Genomic DNA, 24412 nt, shown 5'->3' with positions numbered 1-24412 from the left:
TCTATCAATCATGCTAGCATTTATTTACAAGGCGCCACACAGGAGTCACAAAAATTGTACCATGTGTTTTATCAGTTCCAAAATCTCTTTCATTGTCTTGTATTATACTGTCATTTTAAATGAAAAGTCCACTAAAATAAATTGCCAAAATATTTTAGTAAGAGCATTCAGCTCAAAGTATGGTCAAGTTCAGGCATCAAGACTACTCAGAGTAAAAGGCAAAATAAAAGCAAGAAACAGAAACAAAGAATAGATAATACCAATAAAAATATATAGCAAAATGGTATATTAAACCCAAAACTGTCGACAATAAAATAAATAATATACATTATTTAAGCACTATAGTTATTTGACAGAAATTATAATATTTGATAAAATGTAAGAGCTACGTATGTACTGGCAAAAATAAAACCCCTTTAAATATAAAAGCTAAAAGGGATTAAATGTAAAAGGCTGATTAAAATAAACAAACAATTGCCCACTAACACAAATAAAAATAAATCTTCATTGATTTCAATAATGTCAGGCAAAGTAGATTCCAAAGTAAAGAATAATACTAGGGATAAAGACAATCATTTTGTTGTAGTAAAGGGACATCCTAAATCATCTAGAAACATAACATCATCAAGAAAGTGTAACAATCCTAAGTGGTTATACACCTAATAACACAGCTTCAAAATACATGAAGTAAAGTAGTTGGGAATTTCAAAAGTCCTTTCTCAGTAATTAATGTAATAGATAGAGAGAAAATCAATCAGTATATGACCTACATAAAAAACACTAATCAACAGTCTTGCCCAATTATGGCATTATTAGGCCAAACCATTAAACAGCAGAAGAACACAGATTCTTTTCAAATGCATATAGAAATTTTGCCAAGGTAAGCCATATATTGGCTCATATTATAGGTCTCAATACAACTAAAAGGATTCAAATAATATACAGTATATTATCTGATCACAGTATGTTAATTTTCTGCAAATTGATTTATAGATGCAATGTAACCCAACCAAAACCCCAGTAGTCTTTGTAGAAATTGAAAACTAAATTGATTCTAAAATTTTTATAAAAGTACATAGGATCTAGAATAGCCAAAAGAAACTTAAAGTAGGAGATTAACGATAGAAGACCTATGATCTTTGATTTCAAGACTTATTAAGCTATGACAATAAGGAAAATTTGATGTTGGAATAAAGATAATAAAAAATGATCAATGGAGCAAATAAAGAGCCCAGGAATAGATTCACATGCATATGATAAACTGATTTTGGAAAAATATATCAAAACATTTCAATGAGAAATAAATACCTTCTTCAAAAGTGATGCTAGAACCTTTGAATAGTTCAGATTGAAAAAAAATGAACGTCAACTCTTACCTTACATTGTATAAAATATTAACTCAAAATGGATAATATATCTAAATATAACAGCTAGGATAATAAAACTCCTAACAGCAAGCTTCTAAAAGAAAACCTGAAAATATTATCTAGGAGAAAATTTTATTTACTATAGTTTGACAAAGATTTCTTAAATAGATATCAAATGCACAAACTCTTGAAATAATAGTAATAAATTGCATTTTGTAAAATACGAACGTCTATTTTCTTACAAACACTGTTAAATAAATGAAAATGCAAGCTGCAGATTTGAAGAAACCGTGTGAAAAACAAATATCTGACAAAGATTTTGTATTTAGAATACAGAGTCCTCTTACAATGTGATAAGGCCAATAGCCTAATTTAAAATGAGCAATTAATCTGAACAAACACTTTACCAAAAATTCTAAACAGCAAAAAATCACGAAAAGGTGTATAACATCATGGTTTATTAGAACATATAAATTAAAGCCACAATGGGTTTCTGCTTCATATTCAATCCATAATAAAATTAAGAAGAAAGCTTATCAAGTGTGTGGAACAACTGAAAACCTCAAACACATCTAGTCGGAATGGAAGTGGTACAACCACTTTGCATAACTCTTTGGCAATTATTTAAAAAGTTAAACATACTCCTGTCATATGACCTACCCATCCCACTAATAGATATTTACCCAAGGGAAATAAAACATCTGTAGAAAGACTTTTGCATGAATGTTCATAGCAGCCTAACTTGTAATAGCCTCAAATTGGAAAAAAAAAAACAAAAAAACAATATCTGTCAATAGGTGAACAGATACAAATTCTTGGCCTATGCATACAGTGGGACACCATGCATGGATAAATCTCAAAATAATGACATGGTAAGAAAAATAATGCCATATATTTGCTTATCTTTTTAATGTCATATCAAAATTATGATTGGCATAAAAAAGATAAACAAAAACAAATACAGATGATGTAACACTATTTTTATAAAATTCTAGTAAATTCAAACTTGTCTACAGTGACAGAAAGCAGATCAATCATTATCTTAGGATTAGGAAGTGTGGGAGGGAGTGGAAGGCACTTGGAAAGGCTGGAGGAAGGAATTACAAAATGGTATCAGGACACTTTTGCAGTGCTGCATAGGCTCATTGTATGAATAATTATCCACTTTCACTTTGTGCAGTTCTTGTGTGCCAATTACACGTTAATAAAGCTGGATACAAAGGGGAAGAAATAATATTCTATATATAACATCTTGTCAGAATCAAGTGTATCTCATTCCGAAGAGAATTGACTACTCGGCTATCTAGAGCCTTCTATCCTACTCATACAAGGATGAAGTATGTCCAAAATTAGTTATGTAAGTTAACAGTTTCTAGTGTTGTCCAGACATCAAGATAGCTGAAAAAAATTAAAAATTTTAGGGCCATCTCTTGAGTATAGACCTCAGATTAGAAGCCTTTAATAGGTAGCTGACAGGCCACTGGACAAGTATTTCTCTTAGAAAAAATAGTCACCCCTACACTGTAGCATTAAAGATTAAACTTTGTGTGGACTCTCTCTCTTTCCTGTTAATGCCTAGGTATTCTAAAGTAAATTATAAAACAACAAAATCACCTTTACATAATTTTAATTTCTCTTAGCCTTGTTTTTTCAGCTCGATTAAAAAAAATCATTTAAACCACTGTGCAGATCAAAAGAGATAATGTATAGAAAGCATGAGTGCATTTTAAGTATTCAATACTTACTATTATTTAATAGAGACTAAACTGCTATACTATAGCAAAGAAAATGAGCTCATGAAATATTCTGTTTCTGTAATTCTAAGTTCTGGGAGTTTCTGCAGTTGTCCGGAAATTACTTCTGTGACCTCAGTGTGGGCTATTTATAATGAGGAAAGGTATGAACGTTTTTTTTTCCTCATGTCTTTATTTTCTGACATAGAAGAGAAAGCTGCCTCTATTATATTATGCTCAAAAGAAACAATTTATTTTTACAGCCCAGTGGTTTCAACCTGGCTGAATATTAGAATCAAATGGGGAATTTTTAGAATGCCTGTAACTGGGTTCCATCCCAGATCTTAGACTCTCTGAGGGTGTGGCCCTGCATCAATATTTTGAAGATCATCCTGAGGATTCTTAATGGCCAAAGATGATTAAGAATGACCAAGTGATAATTTCCATTAAGAGCTTGGCTCCGGGCACGGTGGCTCACGCCTGTAATCCCAGGACTTTGGGAGGCCGAGGCGGGCGGATCACGAGGTCAGGGGATCAAGACCATCCTGGCTAACACGGTGAAACCCCGTCTCTACTAAAAATACAAAAAATCAGCTGGGCATGTTGGCGGGCGCCTGTAGTCCCAGCTACTCGGGAGGCTGAGGCAGGAGAATGGCGGGAACCCGGGAGGCGGAGCTTGCAGTGAGCCGAGATTGCGCCACTGCACTCCAGCCTGGGCGACAGGGTGAGACTCCGTCTCAAAAAAAAAAAAAAAAAAAAAAAAAAAAAAAAGAGCTTGGCTCCTTCCATAGAGAGGAACACACACACTCACGATGCAAATAAAGTTAGATAAAATGTTAGATTAGTTTTGTAACTTTTTGAATCATTATTTTTCCCTGCTAATAAGTTGGCATTTTTCCGACATGTTCTGCTTATTGACTCTCTGTAAGTTGTCTACATGTTCTAAAGAGTTAACTACAGGCATAGCACATTAGATAATTTTTTGACAGTGTGCCTTAAAACATTTATTAAATTTATTAAACCGTACTTACTGTGAGTACATCAAACCCCAAACTAAAATTAAATCAAAAGGAGTCAATCCTGGGGACTGGTAACAGATGCTAGCCATTCTACTTAATTGTCTAGCAGCATATGCAGAAAGAGACAATCTCCAAGGCAACGGAGACATAAAACTGCACAAAGATTTGATTTTATGTTTGCTATGGTTTGAATGCTTATGTGCCCTCAAAATCTATAGGCTGAAAACCTAAACCCGAAGAAATGGTATTAATAAGGGAGGCCTCTGGGACATGATTAGGTGATGAGGGTGGAGCCCCTCTTGAATGGGATTAGTGCCCTCATAAAAGAGGCCCCAAAAAGCTACCACACCCTTTCTACTATGTGAGGACACAGCTGGAAGGTGCCATCTATAAATCAGCAAAGCGGCCCTCACCAGACACTGAATCTGCCAGCGCCTTGATCTTGGACTTCCTAGTGTCTATAACTGTGAGAAATGAATTTCTATATTTTATAAACTACCCAGTTTATGGTATTTTGTTATGGCAGCCAAAATGGACTAAGACAATGTTAATTGGAGTCAACATCTTGAATTTCACAATGAAGAAGAAAAAATTTTAAAAAAATAGGAAGTTATTCTAAATGATAAGTGTAGGTTAATGTAAGATTTGGTGGTAATAATTTATAAAAATTACTTTTGGTAATTTCTTAGGTTTAAAGGCCTGATCGGCAGGACATGGTGGCTAAGGCCTGTAGTCTCAGAATTTTGGGAGGCCAAAGTGGACAGATTGCTTGAGCCCAAAAGTTCAAGACCAGCTTATGCAAAAATGGTGAAATTTCATCTCTACAAAAAATACAAAAATGAGTTGGGTGTCGTGGCCTCTGCCTGTAGTCCCAGCTACTTGGGAGGCTGAGGCAGGAGAATCTTTTGACCCTGGGAGGGCAAGCCTGCAGTGAGTGGTGATAGCACTATGGCACTGCAGCTTGGGTGACAGAGCAAGATCTTGTCTCAAAAAAATAAAAAAAAAAAAAGCCCAGATCAAGATAAAAGCTGGGTATTATGCTACTGATATGATATATGGACTCAACTTTAATATATATATATGATTTTTGTATATATTTTAGACACTTATGTTGTTCACTTTGAAGGGTCTGCCCAAAGCTGTAGTCCGAAGACATTCTCCATTGTCCATTACTTACTGGTTGTGAAGGTGTAGTGAAGAATGACTAGTCTCAATGAAGTGAATTACTGTTTCACAGTGAGAAGCACTGTAATTACTCTCTATAAAGAAGTAAAAGCAAGCAAATTAATAAATTTCAAAATTTCCTTTGCCCAGTTAATAGCCAACACATAAGAAAAAGATAAGGTCCTGTAGAAACAATGGAGAATTGCAAAGGGAAGGTTATATTGTGAGTACTTCATTATATACTGAGTACTTCATTGTGAGAAGAAGTATGTTTTACTCTAAATCCAACCTCACGGACATCCTCTTCATGAGAGATCATCATTATAACTTCAGTAATAGATTTATCTACACTATTTCCTACTTTGTCATTGTGGGAATAGTGTGATGTATACCTTATTCTTTTTACACCATAGTCAGAGACAAACTGACTACTCAGGCATTGTATCATTTATTGTTTTTGGGGTAACAAACTACTAAAAAACTTAGTTCCTTGAAGTTAACAATTGTTTATTGAGCTTGAATCTGAAAGTTAACAATTTGAGTTCGGCTAAGCCAAATAATATTTCTGCTGGTCTCATCCATTTATATGTGGTCAGCTTCTGGTCAGCTTGGCAGATCTGTTACAAGAGGTTGACTGGATGACAGCTGAGCCAGCAGGAGCCACTGGGCACAGACTTCCTAATTTACCAGTCTAATCCAGTCTCATTCATGTGATGGCAAAATGTCCCCAAAACAGCAAGTAACGATAAGTCACAATGTACAAATGCTTTTTTAAAGTCTATGTATGCTTTGCAATTAACAATTCCCCATGAACATGACCAGTAAGGATTCAATGGGTGGAGAAGGAGACTCCATCTCTTGATAGAAGGGGAAAATTGTGATTATTTTTGCAGTCTCTCATATTTCTCCTTCTGTAAATAGTCATTTATAATTCTTTTCCATGCAAAATATATTCACCACCCTCCCTAGATTCTCAAATTCTCATTCAGGATTGGAGTCTAGGATCATATAATGCACTCATGTCCTGATACAGTTTCTCTTCATCCAGGAAAAACTTGTTTTCCACTCTCTGAATAGGTTAGTATCTCTCCCATTTCTTATACTTCCATGCTGCCTTTTTATTTATTTATTTTCCATTGGCTAGAGTGCATTTTTAGTATTTATTTGACAGTGTGATTTCATTCTAGAATTAATAGAAGGGCAGGGTCAGTATTTCATATATTTCTGCACATCCAATATTGATGGTCATGTTCTACAGACATTTTTGAATGAAAGAGTGGATGAATAAATAAATGAAAACAATTGATAGCCTAATAATTCAAGGTGTCATTTTTTATAAAATTTGCTGTAAGCTATTTTTTGCAAGAGTAATATTCAAAATTCAGCCTTATAAAATCAAAAAGAGCTAAAGGCTCAAAATGATTATATTCAAATGAATCTCTACTTAGCTTATATTATGCCATTTTCAATTTTGCTTTGCACAGCTTGGTAATGCAGAAATTTTTTTTTAAGTTTGCAGGCACAAGAAGAAAGAATTGATCAATTTAGAATGTATCAAAGGTCCTACCTGTAACTTTTTCTGATTTCCAAAGATATTTTATTAACTCGATGTTATTGTTCAGATCATTTTTGGCCATCTGTCATCACAGAAGGTGTAAAAACAAATGCTAATTGGTAATACAGTAAAGCTTTTTAGCTTTATTTTCCTGCCATTTTAAACCAGAAGACTCAGGAACACGGAAGTTTATTTGAAAATATTAAAAGAGATCCAGAATTTAAAAACAACTCTGTGTGAGTATTTTTAATGTAAAGCATTGGTGGGCATTTCTTTGTGTTTCCTTGCATGTTTGCAACTGCAGTTGACCCTTAAAAAACATGGGTTTAAACTGTGTGTATTCACTTACATGCAGATTTTTGCCAATACATACATTGGGCAATTTTTTGGAGAGATTTGTGACAATTTGAAAAAACTCACAGATAAACAACATAGTCTAAAAATACATAAAAAAATAAAAAGAAATGCATGAATGCACAAAATACATGTAGATATTAGTCTACTTTATCATTTAGTACCATAAAATATACACAAACCTATTATTAAAACATCAAAATTTATCAAAACTTATGCACAGAAACACAGACCTTACATAGTGCCAATCACAATTGGGAAAAATGTAAACAAACACAATAATTCAGTATTAAATTATAATTGCATAAATTACCTGTAGCGCACACCGCACTAATGTAATAATTTCACAGCCACTTCCTGCTTCTGTGGCAGTGAGCTCTAGTATCACGAGACTCTGCTTTAAAAGCTGTGTGATGCTAATCATCACTGCATAAACGGTCCCTCTCCAGTAAATTGCATGTCACAGTAAAAAGTTATCTGTCATGGTTCTCACACATTTTTTGCAATATTTAGTGCAATATTGTAAACCTTGAGAAACACCATGAGACCCATGCGATGTGCCACTAGTGATGCTGGAAGTGCTCCCAAGAAGCAGAGAAATGTCATGACATTATAAGAAAAGTTGAATTGCCTGGTATGTACTGTAGATTGACGTCTGCAGCTGCAGTTGCCTGTCATTTACACATAATGAATCCAGCCTAAGGACCATTGTGAAAAAGAAAAGAAAATTTGTGAAGTCCATGTCGTAGCTGTTTCAGCAGGGGTGAAAACCTTGCACTTTTTGCAAAACACAAAATATGTGTTAACCAGCTGTTTATATTATTGCTAAGGCTTCTGGTCAAGAGTAGGCTATTAGTAGTTAATTTTTGAGGGAGTCAAAAATTATATGATGATTTTAAACTGCAGGTAAAGGGACCAGCATCCCTAACCCGCATGCTGTTTTAGAGTCAATTATCAATGTTTACCTCTGTTTCTATTAGAGCATATATATAAGTGGCCAAACTTATGCCCGTATGTTTCTGAATCACTTTATTATCATGGTATTCCTATGGCCATATATAGGACTTTGCATATTTCTTTCCATAATGGAAATATTAAGTTATTTATGTATACATTATTTATGCATGCACTTGTTTATTAAATATGAAAGGATTTGTCAAAAGATTGTGGAGGGTTTCAGAAGATAACACTATTTTTAAGGACACTTAAAAATTATATGGCTATAGCATACTTCATATTATGTGACTACTTTTGGGCGGAACTTACAGTTGGATTTACCTATGGACCTACTTCTGTATATCTGTCTTTATAGAAACTCTTTGGCTTATGTGGCAGTTCTGGCTATCAGAATATTTTCAATAATTTTATTTATTTTTGAAGTTTTAAGGTAGCTGATAGAAAACAAATTTTAGAACTCGGAAGATTTGTGTTCTAATTGTTTCTTTATCATTTTCTCAGCAGCCTTGAGTGAGCTATTTACCAAATGTCAATAAACTAACACCTCACATAAAATAGTTGTGTTACAATGCTATGCAAATGCATACCTATGCTGAATACTAGTACCACTCTGAATATATGTGAGAATCTGGACAAATTATTAATATATTACACCACTGAACCTCATTTTTCTAATCAGTTCTGTTAAAAGAAAAACTTTAGCCAAATTAAATTTAAATGAGTTTAATTGAGCAATGAACAATTTGTGAATCGGGCAGCCCCCCAGAATCACGTCAAATTCAGAGAATCTCCAGAGCAGTCACGTGGTGGAAGAAGATTTATGGAGAGTAAAAAGAAAATTACTGTACAGAAAATGGAAGTGAGTTACAGAAACAACTGGATTGGTTGCAGGTCAGCATTTGCCATATCTGAACATGGTATCAACAGTTGCCTACATTTGATTAGCTAAAAATTCAGTGATTGGCACAGGTGTTGGCTATGGTCGTTTTACACCTCCACTTGTTATAGTTCATGATGTGGAGAAAAACCTTTAGGTCGAACTTAAATACGTAAGGAGGCAGCTTTAGGATAAACTTGATTTAACAGTTCAATTACTATGCTGTAACTACTTACCGGAGTATGTGACACTTAAAAAAATCACGTAAGGATTGCATGAAATGAAGGAACTTAAGTGGAAAACACAGTCCTTGGCATGTAGAAGGTATTGAATAAATCTTAATAACTCCATTTCCTTATAAAGAGTAGAGAAAGAGATAGAATGCATATAGCTTTCAAGTAAGAGTATCAATACCACTACAAACGAAAACCTATTATAGAATACCAGGAAATAAAAGTATTTTAAAAATATCCATCTGTAAAATTAAGTAAACAAATGAAAGTATAGCATTTTACAAATATCCATCTTTAAAATTGAGTAAAGAGCAATGAAGGTAAAAATAAGAATCAAAAACTTTTACCATATGCCACTAGTATCTTAATTATAGTATACATTTTTAAGATTAGATTAACTTTCTTCTATTAAAAATCCAGAACTAAATACTGAAAAATAACCTATCACTCATGGATACTTGGAGGCATCATTCCTTAGGTATTCTTGAAGACAGCATAAAGAAAATTACTGCTGTAATTCTATTATCTCTCATTATCTATAACCACCAACAAACATTCCTTCTAAGACACTCCATCACTAGTATATGTAATGTTTTCTTTTTTTATTATACTTTAAATTCTGGGATACATGTACAGAACATGCAGGTTTGTTACATAGGTATACACGTGCCATGCTGGTTTGCTGCAACCATCAACCCATCTTCTACATTAGGTATTTCTCCTAATGCTATCCCTCCCCAGCCCCCTACACTCTGAGAGGCCCCTGTGTATGATGTTCCCCCCTCCGTGTCCATGTGTTTTCATTGTTCAACTCCCACTTATGAGAGAGAACACGTGCTGTTTGGTTTTCTGTTCCCATGTTAGTTTGCTGAGATTGATGGTTTCCAGCTTCATCCATGTTTCTGCAAAGAACATGAACTCATCCTTTTTTATAGCTGCATAGTATTCCATGGTGTATATGTGCCACATTTTCTTTATCTGGTCTCATTGATGGGCTTTTGGGTTGGTTCCAAGTCTTTGCTATTGTGAATTGTGCTTCAATAAACATACCTAAAAACCATAAAACCCTAGAAGAAAACCTAGGCAATACCATTCAGGACATAGGCATGGGCAGACTTCATGACTAAAACAGCAAAAGCAATGGCAACAAAAGTCAAAATTGACAAATTGGATCTATGTAAACTAAAGAGCTTCTGTACAGCAAAAGAAACTATCATCAGAGTGAACAGGCAACCTGCGGAATGGGAGAAAATTTTTTTTGTTTTTAAATATTTGACCCCTTCACACTTAGCTAAGAAAGCCCTTCTTATCTCTCCCCTTACATGTCAATGCTAACCTAGTAGAAGTAAGCACCCCATAGATACTCAAAATATCTATGTCAGTGAATTGGCAGGAAACATTTCCTAAAGCTCACTAAGAAATCTATGCATCAAAACAACTAATTAGAATATATACATATATTAAAGAGAAATTTATTTACTACAGAACAAATAAGCATATAGGATTTGCTGATATAAGACACATGCATATGGGGTTACTTCAAAATTGAGAGCAAACCTTGACCTTCATCTTCTTCCTGGTACATTTTAAAGAGCATTTGAAGCCAGAGAGAAAGGCCAGGTTACCTACAAAGGGAAGCTCATTGGACTAACAGTGGATCTCACTGCAAAAACCCCACAAGCCAGAAGACAGTGGGGCCCTAATTCAATATTCTTAAAGAAAAAAATTTTCAACCTAGAATTTTATATCCATCCAAACTAAGTTTCATAAGTGAAGGAGAAATAAAATCCTTTACAAACAAGCAAATGCTAAGGAATTTTGTCACCACCAGGCCTGCCTTACAAGAGCTCCTGAAGGAAGCACTAAATATGGAAAGGAAAAGCTGGTACCAGCCACTTCAAAAACACACCAACATATAAAGACCAGCCACACCATGAAGAAACTGCATCAACTAATGTGTGAAATATCCAGCTAGCATCATGATGACAGGATCAAATTCACATATAACAATATTAGCCTTAAATGTAAATGGGCTAAATGCCCCAATTAAAAGGCACAGACTGGAAAGTTGGATAACAAGTCAAGACCCATTGTTATGCTGTATTCAGGAGATGAATCTCATGTGCAAAGACACATATAGGCTCAAAATAAAGGATGGAGGAATGTTTACCAAGCAAATGGAAGGCAAAAAAAAAAAAAAAAAAAAAGCAGAAGTTGCAATCCTAATCTCAGATAAAACAGACTTTAAACCAACAAAGATCAAAAAAGACAAAGAAGGGCATTACATAATGGTAAAGGGAACAATGCAACAAGAAGTGTTAACTGTCTTAAATATATGTGCACCCAATGCAGGAGCACCCACATTCATAAAACAAGTTCTTAGAGACCTACAAAGAGACTTAGACTCCCACACAATAATAGTGGGAGAGTTTAACACCCCACTGTCAATATTAGACGGATCAACAAGACAGATCATTAACAAGGATATTCAGCACTTGAACTCAGCTCTGGATCAAGCAGACCTAATAGATATCTACAGAACTCTCCACCCCAAATCAACAAAATATAAATTCTTTTCAGCACCACATAGCATTTACTCTAAAACCGACCACATAATTGGAAGTAAAACGTTCTTCAGCAAATGCAAAAGAACAGAAATCATAACAAACAGCCCCTCTGACCACAGTGCAACCAAATTAGAACTCAGGATTAACCAACTCACTCAAAACCACAAAACTACATGGAAACTGAACAACCTGTTCCTGAATGATTACTAGGTAAATAATGAAATTCAGGTAGAAATAACAAAGTTCTTTGAAACCAATGAGAAAAAAAGAGACAATGTACCAGATTCTCTGGGATACAGCTAAAGCAGTGTTTAGAGGGAATTTTATAGCACCAAATGCCCACATCAGAAAGCGAAAAAAATCTAAAAAGACACCCTAACATCACAATTAAGAAAACCAGAGAAACAAGAGCAAACAAATTCAAAAACTAGCAGAATACAAGAAATAACTAAGATCAGAGCAAAACTGAAGGAGAGAGAGACACACAAAATCCTTCAAAAAATGAATGAATCCAGGAGATGGTTTTTTGAAAAGATTAACAAAATAGATAGACTGCTAGCCAGACTGCTAAAGCAGAAAAGAGAGAAGAATCAAATAGACACATTAAAAAATTATAAAGGGGATATCACTATTGATCCTTCAGAAATAAAAACTACCATCAGAGAATACTATAAAGACCTCTATGCAAATCAACCAGAAAACCTGGAAAAAAATGGTTAAATTCCTGACACATACACCCTCCCAAGACTAAACAAAGAAAAAGTCAAAATCCCTGAATAGACTAGTAACAAGTTCTGAAATTGAGGCAGTAATTAATACCCTAACAACCAAAAAAAAAAAAAAAAGCCCAAGACCAGATGGATTCACAACTGAATTTTCCCAGAGGTACAAACAGGAGCTAGTACCATTCCATCTGAAATGATTCCAAACAATAGAAAAAGAGGAACTCCTCCCTAACTCATTTTATGAGGCCAACATCATCCTGATTCTAAAATCTGTCAGAGACACAACAACAACAAAATTTCAGGCCAATATCCCTGAGGAACATTGATGCAAAAATTCTCAAACTGAATCCAGCAGCACATCAAAAAGCTTATCCACCACAATCAAGTTGGCTTCATCCCTGGGATGCAAGGCTGGTTCAACATATGCAAATCAATAAATGTAATCCATCACATAAACAGAACCAATGACAAAAACCACATGATTATCTCAACAGATGCAGAAAAGGCCTTCGATAAAATTCAACACCCATTCATGCTAAAAACACTCAATAAACTAGATATTGATGGAACATATCTCAAAATAATAAGAGCTATTTATGACAAACTCATAGCCAATATCATTCTGAATGGGCAAAAGCTAGAAGTATTCCCTTTGAAAACTGGCACAAGACAAAGATGCCCTCTCTACCACTTCTACTCAACATAATATTGGAAATTCTGAACAGAGCAATCAGGCAAGAGAAATAAATAAATGATATTCAAATAGGAAAAGAGGAAGTCAAATTGTCTCTTTTTGCAGACAACATGATTGTATATTTAGCAAACCCTATCATCTCAGCCCAAAACTCCTTAAGCTGATAAGCAACTTCAGCAAAGTCTCAGGATACAAAATCAATGTGCAAAAATCACAAGCATTCCTATACACCAATAATAGATAAACAGAGAGCCAGATCATGAGTAAATTCCCATTCAGAATTGCTACAAAGAGAATAGAATACCTAGGAATACAACTTACAAGGGATGTGAGGGACCTCTTCAAGGAGAACTACAAACCATTGCTCAGGGAAATAAAAGAGGACACAAACAAATGGAAAAAAATGCATGCTCATGGATAGGAAGAATCAATATCATGAAAATGGCCTTGCTGCCCGAAGTAACTTACAGATTCAATGCTATTCCCATCAAGCTACCATTGACTTTCTTCACAGAACTAGAAAAAAACTACTTCACATTTCATATGGAACCAAAAAAGAGCCTGTATAACAAAGACATCCTAAGCAAAAAGAGCAAAGCTGGAGGCATCATGCCACCTGACTTCAAACTATACTACAAGGCTGCAGTAACCAAAACAGCATGGTACTGGTAACAAAACAGATATATAAGCCAAAGGAACAGAACAGAGGCCTCAGAAATAACACCATACATCTACAATCATCGACAAACCTGACAAAAACAAGTAATGAAGAAATGATTTCCTGTTTAATAAATGGTGTTGGGAAAGCTGGCTAGCCATATGCAGAAAACAGAAACTGGACCCCTTCCTTACACCTTATGCAAAAATTAACTCAGGATGGATGAAAACCTTAAATCTAAAACCTAAAACCATAAAAACCCTAGAAGAAAACCTAGCCAATACCATTTAGGACATAGGCATGTGTAAAGACTTCATGACTAAAACACCAAAAGCAATTGCAACAAAAGCCAAAATTGACAAATGGATCTAATTAAATTATAGAGCTTCTGATCAGCAAAAGAAACTATCACCAGAGTGAACAGGCAATTTACAGAATGGGAGAAAATTTTTGCAATCTATCCATCTGACAAAGGTCTAATATCCAGAATCTACAAGAAACTTAAACAAATTTACAAGAAAAAAACAACCCCATCAAAGAGTGGGCAAAAGATATGAACAGACACTTCTCAAAAGAAGACATTTATATGACCAACAAACATATAAAGAAAAGCTCAGTGTCACTGGTCATTAGAGAAATGCAAATCAAAACCACAATGAGATACCATCTCATGCCAGTTAGAATGGTGATGATTAAAAAGTCTAGAAACAACAGATGCTGGTGAGGATGTGGAGAAACAGGAACATTTTTACACTGATTGCAGGAGCATAAATTAGTTCAACCATTGTGGAAATCAGTGTGGCAATTCCTCAAGGATCTAGAACCAGAAATACCATTTGACCCAGCAATCTCATTACTGGATATACACCCAAAGGTTTATAAATCATTCTACTATAAAGATGCATTCACAAGTATGTTTATTGCATCACTATTCACAATAGCAAAGACTTGGAAGCAACCCAAATGCTCATCAATGATAGATTGGATAAAGAAAATGTGGCACATATATCCTATGGAATACTATGCAGCCATGAAAAAGAATGAGTTCCTGTCCTTTGCAGGGACATGGATGAAGCTTAAAGCCATCATTCTCAGCAAACTGACACATGAATAGAAAACTAAACAGTACATGTTCTCACTCATAACTGGGAGCTGAACAATGAAGACACATGGACACAGGGAGGGGAACATCACACACTGGGGCCTGCCCAGAAGTAGTAGGAAGGGGAAGGAGAACATTAGGACAAATATTTAATGCATGTGGGGCTTAAAACCTTGATGACAGCTTGATAGGTGCAGCAAACCACATGGCAAATATATACCTATGTAACAAACCTGCACATTCAGCACTTGTATCCCAGAACTTAAATAAAATAAAATAAAATATTAATACATATTTTAAAAAAAGAAAGCTAGAATTACAAATGGAACCTGAAGATCTGACTGAATTGCTGCAATTTTATAACAAAACTTGAATGGATGAAAAAAGAAGAAAAATTACATTCTAAGTATTTCTTTTTCTTATTTATACTCTTATTTTTTCAGGTTGCATTTTACTTATTCAACTAGATGTTTTAGAAAGCAGTTAATTTACATATTAAACAGCATGGTCTAATGATAATGGATTCCTTACACTACCTGCCTTATTGTCACATTTCTTTTAATATGCCATCACAAGTGACTTTTATTTAGCGTAGTAAGCAATATTGCTAATGGTGTAAAGAAGTAAACAAAAGGACAAGCAAAACCAAAATTGGATTTCTTTTTATCTAAAGTATTTTGTCTAATGGCTTTAAAAAGTTTCTCTGGATAAAGGATGCAGATAAAAATATACTATTCTATTTCTTTGTAAGGAAAGTGACTAGATAAGAAAACAGTCTCTTCATATGCTTAACCTTCATCTCCAGGCACGTGAAATTTTCCAGGTTGTCATAGGTTGGAATAGCAAGACTGAACTCTAAGAAATCTCGCATCTCATTTGATACACTAGTGAAACAAATGAGGCAGTGGCTATTATGAATGTTTTTCAGAAAGATACTTGTATTTGAGAACAAAACAGGGGATTTGCTCTGTAAAGAGTCATAAAAAGTATTAAAAATCATAAACATATTTACTTTTTAATAATATTGATTAAAAATGCAAACTAATGAATTAAATTGTATTTTGTGATACAAATATAACTTTTAAAAGAAATATAAATACTGAGATGAAATAAGACTGTGGCTTTTTTTTTTTAAAGAAAACCTCAGCCTTTATTATTAAAATCAGCCATATATTGCTCTCCTTATATATTATATTGCTCTCCTTATGTCTTGGTACCCAATTCTTATTGTTTTTATATTTATGCAAGTTCACTTGTATGTAGCTCATCTAAACACTTACTTTACTAACAATTCTCAGCCACAAAAACGCCATTCCCAGAGTCACTCCAAAGAATCTTCTGATCACTTGGGTAATTGATTGTCAAATTGCTCCCCTCACATCTACCCTCAATAGAATTCCAACTACAAATCTACCTCGGTGTTTTAGGTAGAAAAACCCTAATCCTGGGGACTGTGAAACTGTTGATATATATCACTTCCATGATTAGGTTATATGGCACGGGTGACCTTAAACACAGGAAGCTAATCTAGGTGAGCTTAATCTAATCATGCAAGTCTTTTAAGTGCAGAATTTTCTGGCCAGTACCAGAAGTCAAAAGCCTTCCAAGCATGAAGTAGATTTGACCCATCTTTGGTAGCTTTGAAGAGTGTGATGGGACAAGGAAGACTAGCAGCCTGTAGAAGTTAGGAACGACCCCCAGCTGAATCAGCAAGAAAAAAAAAAAAATCCTCAGTACTACAACCACAAGGAACTTAATTTGTCCAGGAATCTAAATGAGTGAGTGTGGAAGCAGATTATTCTTCAGTACTTACAGTTAAGAGCCCAGGCAGGCTGACATCTTAATAAAAATTAAGGTTGCCAGCAGGGCACTGTGCCTCACACCTGTAATCCCAGGACTTTGGGAGGCCCATGCGGGTGGATCACGAGGTGAGGAGATTGAGACCATACTGGCTAACACGGTGAAACCCTGTCTCTACTAAAAATACAAAAAATTAGCCGGGTGTGGTGATGGGCACCTGTAGTCCCAGCTACTCGGGAGGCTGAGGCAGCAGAATGGCGTGAACCCGGGAGGCGGAGCTTGCAGTGAGCCGAGATCGCACCACTGCACTCCAGCCTGGGTGACAGAGCGAGACTCCGTCTCAAATAAATAAATAAATAAATAAATAAATAAATAAATAAATGAAATAAATTAAAAAAAAGATTTTGCCATACTCTGGGCAAAGAACCCAATTGCGCCCATCGAAATTTCTGCCCTACTTAACTGTGAGATAATAAATGCATGTTGAAGTGGCTAGTTTTTGGTAATTTTTGTTGCTTAGCAGTGAAAAACTCATGCTTTCTAAGCTGGTTATTTTCAAAAATTTTTGGAGCAGATTCTATTTTCTAAATGAAACTTGTGTAGAAAGTATGCAAAAGTTGTACCAGGATTTCTTAGATTAAAAACAGTCGTCATTTCTACACATCAATACAGATCCTCACTTTATCCCATGTGGTCCCAACACTGAACTCGAGGAATTTTAGAAACCCAGTAGAATACTTAAACATGAGAATTTGTATTATTTAAGTCTTGAATACCAGAACCAAAGATTAGAGGAGTTCTGTTTGTTTGTTTTTGTATTTTGAGACAGAATTTCACTCTTGTTACCCAGCCTAGAGGGCAATGGCGTTATGCTGACTCACTGCAACCTCCGCCTCCCAGGTTCAAGTGATTCTCCTGCCTCAGCCTCCTGAGTAGCTGGGATTACAGGTGACCACCAGCACACCCTGCATATATATATATATATATATTTATGAGTGAGTGTGGAAGCAGATTATTTTATATGTGTGTGTATGTGTGTGTGTGTGTATATATATATATATATATATATATATATTTTTTTTTTTTTTTTTTTTTTTTGTATTTTTAGTAGAGCCGGGGTTTCACCACGTTGACCAGGCTGGTCTCGAAACCCTGACCTCAGGTAATCCACCCGCCTTGGCATCCCAGAGTGCTGGAATTACAGGAGTGAGCCACTGCGTCTCTCCTCTAGAGGAGTTTCAAATGAAAAGTTTATTCCATTTACTCCAGGTTTAGGATACAAGTGACTCTCAATTAGCTACTTGGATTTATCAAAGTCTAGACGCAGTGTTTAGCTATATCTTAACTAATAGCTCCTACGGCCAAATTCTGGCAACAGCTACTTGTACTTCTCATCGTAAACAGAAAATACCCTTCTGCCAGCTCTAAACCGAACAAAAACATAAGAGTAAGCACGTGATGGCATCTATCCCACATTGTAACGATTTCTTGCCAAGCTGAAGAGCAGGCAAAAATACAATCTTCCCACACACTTCCTGAAAAACATGGACTTTTCCATGAGTGGATTTCATCACTAAAAAGAAAAGAAAAATATACTTAACAATTATGTTGTAGCAGAGGCATCAACTGTTTGTAAAAAAGATCCTGAAGAAAACAAATAGAATTAATGGGAAAGTAGGCAATTCTTAAATTTAAAACTCTCTTTAGTTTAAAAACTAGAGCTTGCCTCTTAGATGATACTCAGAGGAATGCCTGAGTGGGATAATTTATTTTTACAATGATTAGTGGGCCAGTTATTAGCATTTGACATTTATTGGCAAATATTCCCCAAGCTGAATTTGTATGTGTAGAATTTCTCTTTCCATGCCTAGCACATTTCTCTGTTTTCTTTTCACTGCAAGGTGTTTGTTGAGCTTCTCAAACAGAAGTTTCAGGTAATAGATAATCAACTGAATAAATTCTGGGGGATATTTTCCCTGTATGATAGAGCATTGCCACATAGCAAAACAGTACGGCGCTTGCTTTGGCAGAAATACTGTTGGCACCTACTTGTAAATGTTCTAGTTTGCAAGCATTTCTAGCAGAGCTTCAAGCACCTATTAGTCATCAGTTTTGGATATTTTTAATAATAATTACACCTTCCATGTAGCACTCCTAAATATATGATCTCTCTATACACTTTAACAATGTTTAAAGTAGGTAAATCACATTCCTATTTCATTTGCTCTGGAAGAAATTATGAAAAAACCTATTAAATGAGCAAAAGAGGCCACTGTGTGTCCCATCTAGTGTACCCTTCTGGGTTATTTGATTTGATAAAAAGCTGTATCTTTTCTTGTCTTTGAACTTTTTACAACTCTTTAAGTTATAGAGAAATAAAACCTGACAGTAATCAGTAATGTCAATTATACTTATCCATAGAAATTGAAAAAAATATTATCTAGTGAATGCAGCTGATATTTGCCCTGTGGATATTGACCAGTTTTGCATCTATTGGTAAATTCATTTCAGTATTCCTAATTGCCTATGTAAGTGTTTTCTGAATTCTCATTTGAATCAGTTGTAGCATCTTATTAATTCCCTCATTAATTAATTATTGGTATTGGTTTTGTATTGCTACATAACCATTACCACAAACTTAGCACAAACCACACAAATGAATTATTTTACATTTTTTTTTAACTTTACATTGTTAGCAGTCTGGGTATAGCTTGACTGGGCTCTCTTTTCAGGTAATCAATGCATAGGCTAAGGCTGACATTTTTTTCGAGGCCCAGGGTCCTTTTCCAAGGGCACTGAGTGTTTGCAGAATTCAATGAGTGGGTAAAAAATGCACTGCAATTAAAACCCTGGAAAACAAGAAAAAGAATATAAGTAAAAAATCCTTGGTAAGACTTAACTATTCCAAGATGCTTATATTGTAAGTAATAGAGGTTACAATATTAAATATGTTTAGAATTTAATATGCTCTTTAAACGGCAAGAGTAACAGATTCTAAAATATATAGAGTGCATATAACTTCCAAACAAGTACAGGGGAAAAAATGGGATGAGAAATAAAATAAACGTAAAACATCAAATTAATCTAAATGATGTTAAGAAAGGGAGAAAAAAGTGAATAAATAGAAATCAGATAATATGGTAGTAGAAATAAATGTAAATGAATTAAACTCTCTAGTTAAAAAATGTTCACAATAGTGGCTTAAAAACATGTTGGTTCATGAGGTACAATTAAAATTAAAAGGTTGAAAATCAAATAATGTAAAAATATGTTTTTGGAGAATTACTTAAAATATAACATCTGATAAAATAGTTATAATTTTAAAAAGTTATTGGAAATTAAGAGGATTACTCTATAGCAATGAAAAGTTCAACTCATCAGTAAGACATAATTTTAAACATATATGTATGAAATAGCATAGCTTCAAAATATAGAGGCAAACATTTAACAAAACTGCAAGGAGAAAGTGACGAATCTTTTACTAAAGTAAGATATTACATTCTCCACGATAACTGATAGATCTATCAGACAGGTAATCAGTAAGCATTAGAGCATTTCCACACTAAAAATCTTTGATTTAACTGGCATAAATAGAATATTGTACCCCAGCTTTGCAGGAACCATTTTCTTCTTGTGTATAGATGGAATCGCTTAAGAAAATGTATCTCCTCCTATAATATAAAACATCGCAATAAATCTCAAAGAATTGGGATCAAGTCAATGTGAACCCTGCACCACGTCATACCCCCATTCTCTAGGGCGTGGTATGAAGCCAGCCTCCTTCAGTATTGGTAACATCATATAGATTCAGATAGAGCAGAGGGGGCGAGGAAATGGTGGTGGAGTATTTTTTGCTTTGTGACACTCTGAAACTAAGTTGTAAAATTTCAATAGTAAAATTACACCCAAGTTTTCTGGGTCTGAAGGCCTAATATGATGAGGACAAGATTGGAGAGTAGAGAGAAGGGAGATATGAAATATGAATATCTACTTTAACAAGGGTAGAGGAAAACATATACTCCTGCATTGGCAAATAAGGTAACCATTTCCCGCTTCATTTCTCATACATCCTCCACCATTTAGTTTAATAAAGATGAAAAATGTTTGCATATATTACTTAAAAATAATAATTATTATCTAATGTGTTAACTAAATAATTAAAGGATATCTATGTACAATTCAACCTATGTTGATGTGGGTACAAAAAACTACAAACACTGCCTTCAGATAATCATCTCTATAATATTCAGATATGTCAATATTATTGTTTCCTACCAAGTTTCTTTGCTGTTTTAATAGATTGTACTGCATAAACGTTCAAACACCTTTGTTATGACACCTAACACACTTTATGATGTGAACACAACCCATGTGTCTAATCTCAACCACTATTTCTGTCCATAATTTGTGCCCTAGTAACTGAATGTAGTATATTCACTTAGTAGTCAGGACCCAGTGAGACTGAATATGTGTATATATACAAAAACATCAAATATTCCAGATGTACAAATGTGATTATGCACATATATGTGTATATATGGTACATATATATTGTGTGTTTATATAATCTTTATAATAATCCACTTTAGGAAACTACTACATCAGAGCCAAGGAAATTCAAATCTCAACTTAAAGCTTTTTTCTTGTGCGAAGCATTTTCTGATGTTCCAACATATATTCATTTTCTTAAGTTTTTCAGTGTTATTTGTACATATTACCATTATTAACATTTCCATGACATATTTACATTAGTTGTTTGCATGTTTACTTTTTCCCAGGGGTATAATCTCTTTTTAATCAAGGATCATCTTTTTACCTCTATTCTGAGAAATAAAACCAGTTCCCAGCATAGGATAGCCACTCAATAAAATAATATCTGTTTAATAAATAAATATGGGTACTCAGTGAGTCTTTGATGTAAACTGCCAGTTCCTTCTCACTCTTGAAAACCTTCAATCAGTAAAATGAATTCCTTTTATGTTGAACCCAGAATCTCACTTGGTTTGCATTTTATCTACTTGTCTGTGGCACTGATGTGATGATCCCAGAAAAGACATGTTGAACTGGTAGCTATGTTTGGAAAAAAACAAAAAAAGCCTAGATTTCTAAGATAAACTTTCTGTCACAGAGGTAGAAGAAACAGTATGCATGACAGTCAGACTTTGAAGTCAATCTGTTTGAATTCCGGTCATGTTAGGTGTGTGACTTAAATTATGCAATCCCTATGTTGCCTATTGTGTAGCATTGTTAAAATTAAATTAGTTAAGATATGTATATATTCAGGATTCATGTCTACACATGTACCTATGTGTACAGATAGATATCTAGATAAACACATAAATATAGAAATAGATACAAAACATGCCCTTAAACCATGCTTGGACATTATATAAAGGTTTTGTTATTATTATCAATCATAGTTTTAATATTTTTATTGAAAGCATCTGGTAACTTTGAGCTTTCGTACTTTATTTTGCAGCTAGATTTCTGGTTCCCGTGGTTTTGTTAGCCTTCACTAGCCTGCAATGAAATGTTTATTTATTTCAAAGCCCATGTATTCAGTTTTTCTTCAATTTTAAATTAAAAAAAACATTAATATACAGAAGAGATGCAATTTATCTGCTTTGGGAAAATATTAAAGAAACTAGAAGGTATATAAAAAACCAGCCCTAAATAATGATAAAATAGATGTATCCTCTATAAAAATGTAGACTAAACTACTGAATCATTCATGGTTATTTCATTTTCAGAGAAATTCATGAACATATTCAGGTACACTTATTCACTTGTTTGTGGATTAATTTTCAATTTATTTCATTCTTCAATATACTCTACCCTATGACACATGCCTGCTTTATTTATTATTTAAAGAAAGCTGTGCTTTTTTTCCTATTTATTTCACCAACTCAAATCAAGACGATTCAAATAATCAGTCACTCATAAAAAAGCAACTTTTGCAATTTAAGGTAAATTATACTTTAAATAAGCTAAAAAGCATTTATACTTCAGTCAGTCTTTAATGATAAGACTGATCCTTCATCTAGCTCTACTTTTAAACCAGGAACAGCAGCACATGTAAAATAAAAGGAATAACTCCACATAAAAAATATTACAGTGTCTTGGGAAGTACAGTTCAAAATATACCCTAAGGAATAATGAACATTTCCCTATCTATTTCAAAATTACATGAATCACAATAAAGAATAACACAATCCTGAGCAATGTGTGAACAACACCAGTACATAGCTTTGCACCTTGTTGCACTTGGGGATTCAAGAGCTGGTGGAGTTTCTTTTTTATTAAATTGGTAGCTACCAAGCTTTCTTAAACCTTGATAAATAGCCCCAATCCTAAGCATAAATTAAGGGGATAAGAGGTGCTATTTTGTTTATTTTCTTCATGAACACACAAGCTCCTTTAGCTTAAATGAGTTCAACTAGGCTCAAGAAAAATTATACAGATGCATACACACACACACACACACACACACACACAAATATTACGTCTTTAAACACCAATACATTTAATATGTATCTCTATTTATATAAAAAACATTTGCCAATACAGAAATTCTAACACAGAAGGTAAACAAGCCACATATCAATTAATTTCTGTGCTAAAAATTACCACTTTACTATATAAACCTACCCATTTGTTAATTAAAAACTCAGGCTTCCTTTATAAGTTATTTGAAATTAAAAACTGCTCTGAAAAAATGATCAATGGTTATTTTCTAAATTTAGCTTTAATGAGCTGAGCAGCATTATTCATTAGCTTATTGTTTGGGTTTATAAATTTCATTTTAATAAAATACTGTAATACTGAATTCACTATGTAATGGAACATAGCACATAGAAGTAGTGTCTACTATTTCAATAAATTCTTTTGTCAAGAGAAGCCAGGAAACCTCAGAATAGCAAAGAAGCTTTCTCAAGAAAAATGATCCTAAAATTTAAGAATAGTGTTTCCTAAGCTACAAATTGCGAATGTCTTTTTACAAGTAAGCTGGAAACTGCCTCTTGATTTGGACTCATCTCTTTCCTTGTTCCAGTTACTTTTGTTCTCCCTGTTTCTTTTTATCAAGTCTTTTAAATGTGCATGTACCTTGAAAAATGAAGTATACCAAATTCCCGGCACTTCTTTTTCATCACTTAGCCTGTTTTTCACTATTCCATGGAGATCTGGAAAGAAGGAAATGCTACTTTTATCCAGGCCCCTGAAATCATCATGATAATAATCACAAACACAATTCAAGCATGCCATCACGTTAATAAAATTTCATTTTTGTGCTAAATTTAATAATTGCATACCAAAGATTTTAATTCCAGGTTTTACCAAGAAGGCAGAATATACAATATACAATTAATGATATTTGAAATTTTGCAGCTTAAAAATTCTACAAGCATTTTGAGGCTTATATTTCCTCTCCATGGAAGGCCTATTGAAAAACAATACATTCTCATATGTTTGAAAATATCTAAATGTAATTCCAACTGATGCAGGAAATATATTAATGATTTCTTAAGCTTTCTACAATTCATGTGGCTCCAATATTCCATATATGTACACATAGTTCATATTACTCTCAATATCATTTGTATCAAAAG

The 24412-nt window shown here is 34.2% G+C and overlaps 2 long non-coding RNA genes across 2 annotated transcripts in view; one reads left to right on the top strand and one right to left on the bottom strand.

Moving 5' to 3' along the window:
* Positions 1-24412, top strand: part of LOC134758310 (uncharacterized) — a 100704-nt gene that overhangs the window by 68927 nt on the left and 7365 nt on the right. The gene's annotated exons all lie outside the window — the stretch shown is intronic.
* LOC129532967 (uncharacterized) overlaps positions 19473-24412 on the bottom strand; it is a 165305-nt gene continuing 160365 nt past the window's right edge. Inside the window, exons 3-5 of the long non-coding RNA XR_008678950.2 lie at positions 23910-23986; positions 20410-20476; positions 19473-19654 (exon numbers count right to left, since the gene is read on the bottom strand). This is a non-coding gene — a long non-coding RNA (uncharacterized lncRNA). The remainder of the gene's footprint in view (positions 19655-20409; positions 20477-23909; positions 23987-24412) is intronic.

The sequence above is a fragment of the Gorilla gorilla genome, chromosome 3 (genome assembly GCF_029281585.2).
Source record: "Gorilla gorilla gorilla isolate KB3781 chromosome 3, NHGRI_mGorGor1-v2.1_pri, whole genome shotgun sequence".
Classification (NCBI taxonomy): Eukaryota; Metazoa; Chordata; class Mammalia; order Primates; family Hominidae; genus Gorilla; species Gorilla gorilla.
Note: the sequence above shows the minus strand (reverse complement) of the source record. Positions and strands in the feature narration are given on the sequence as shown.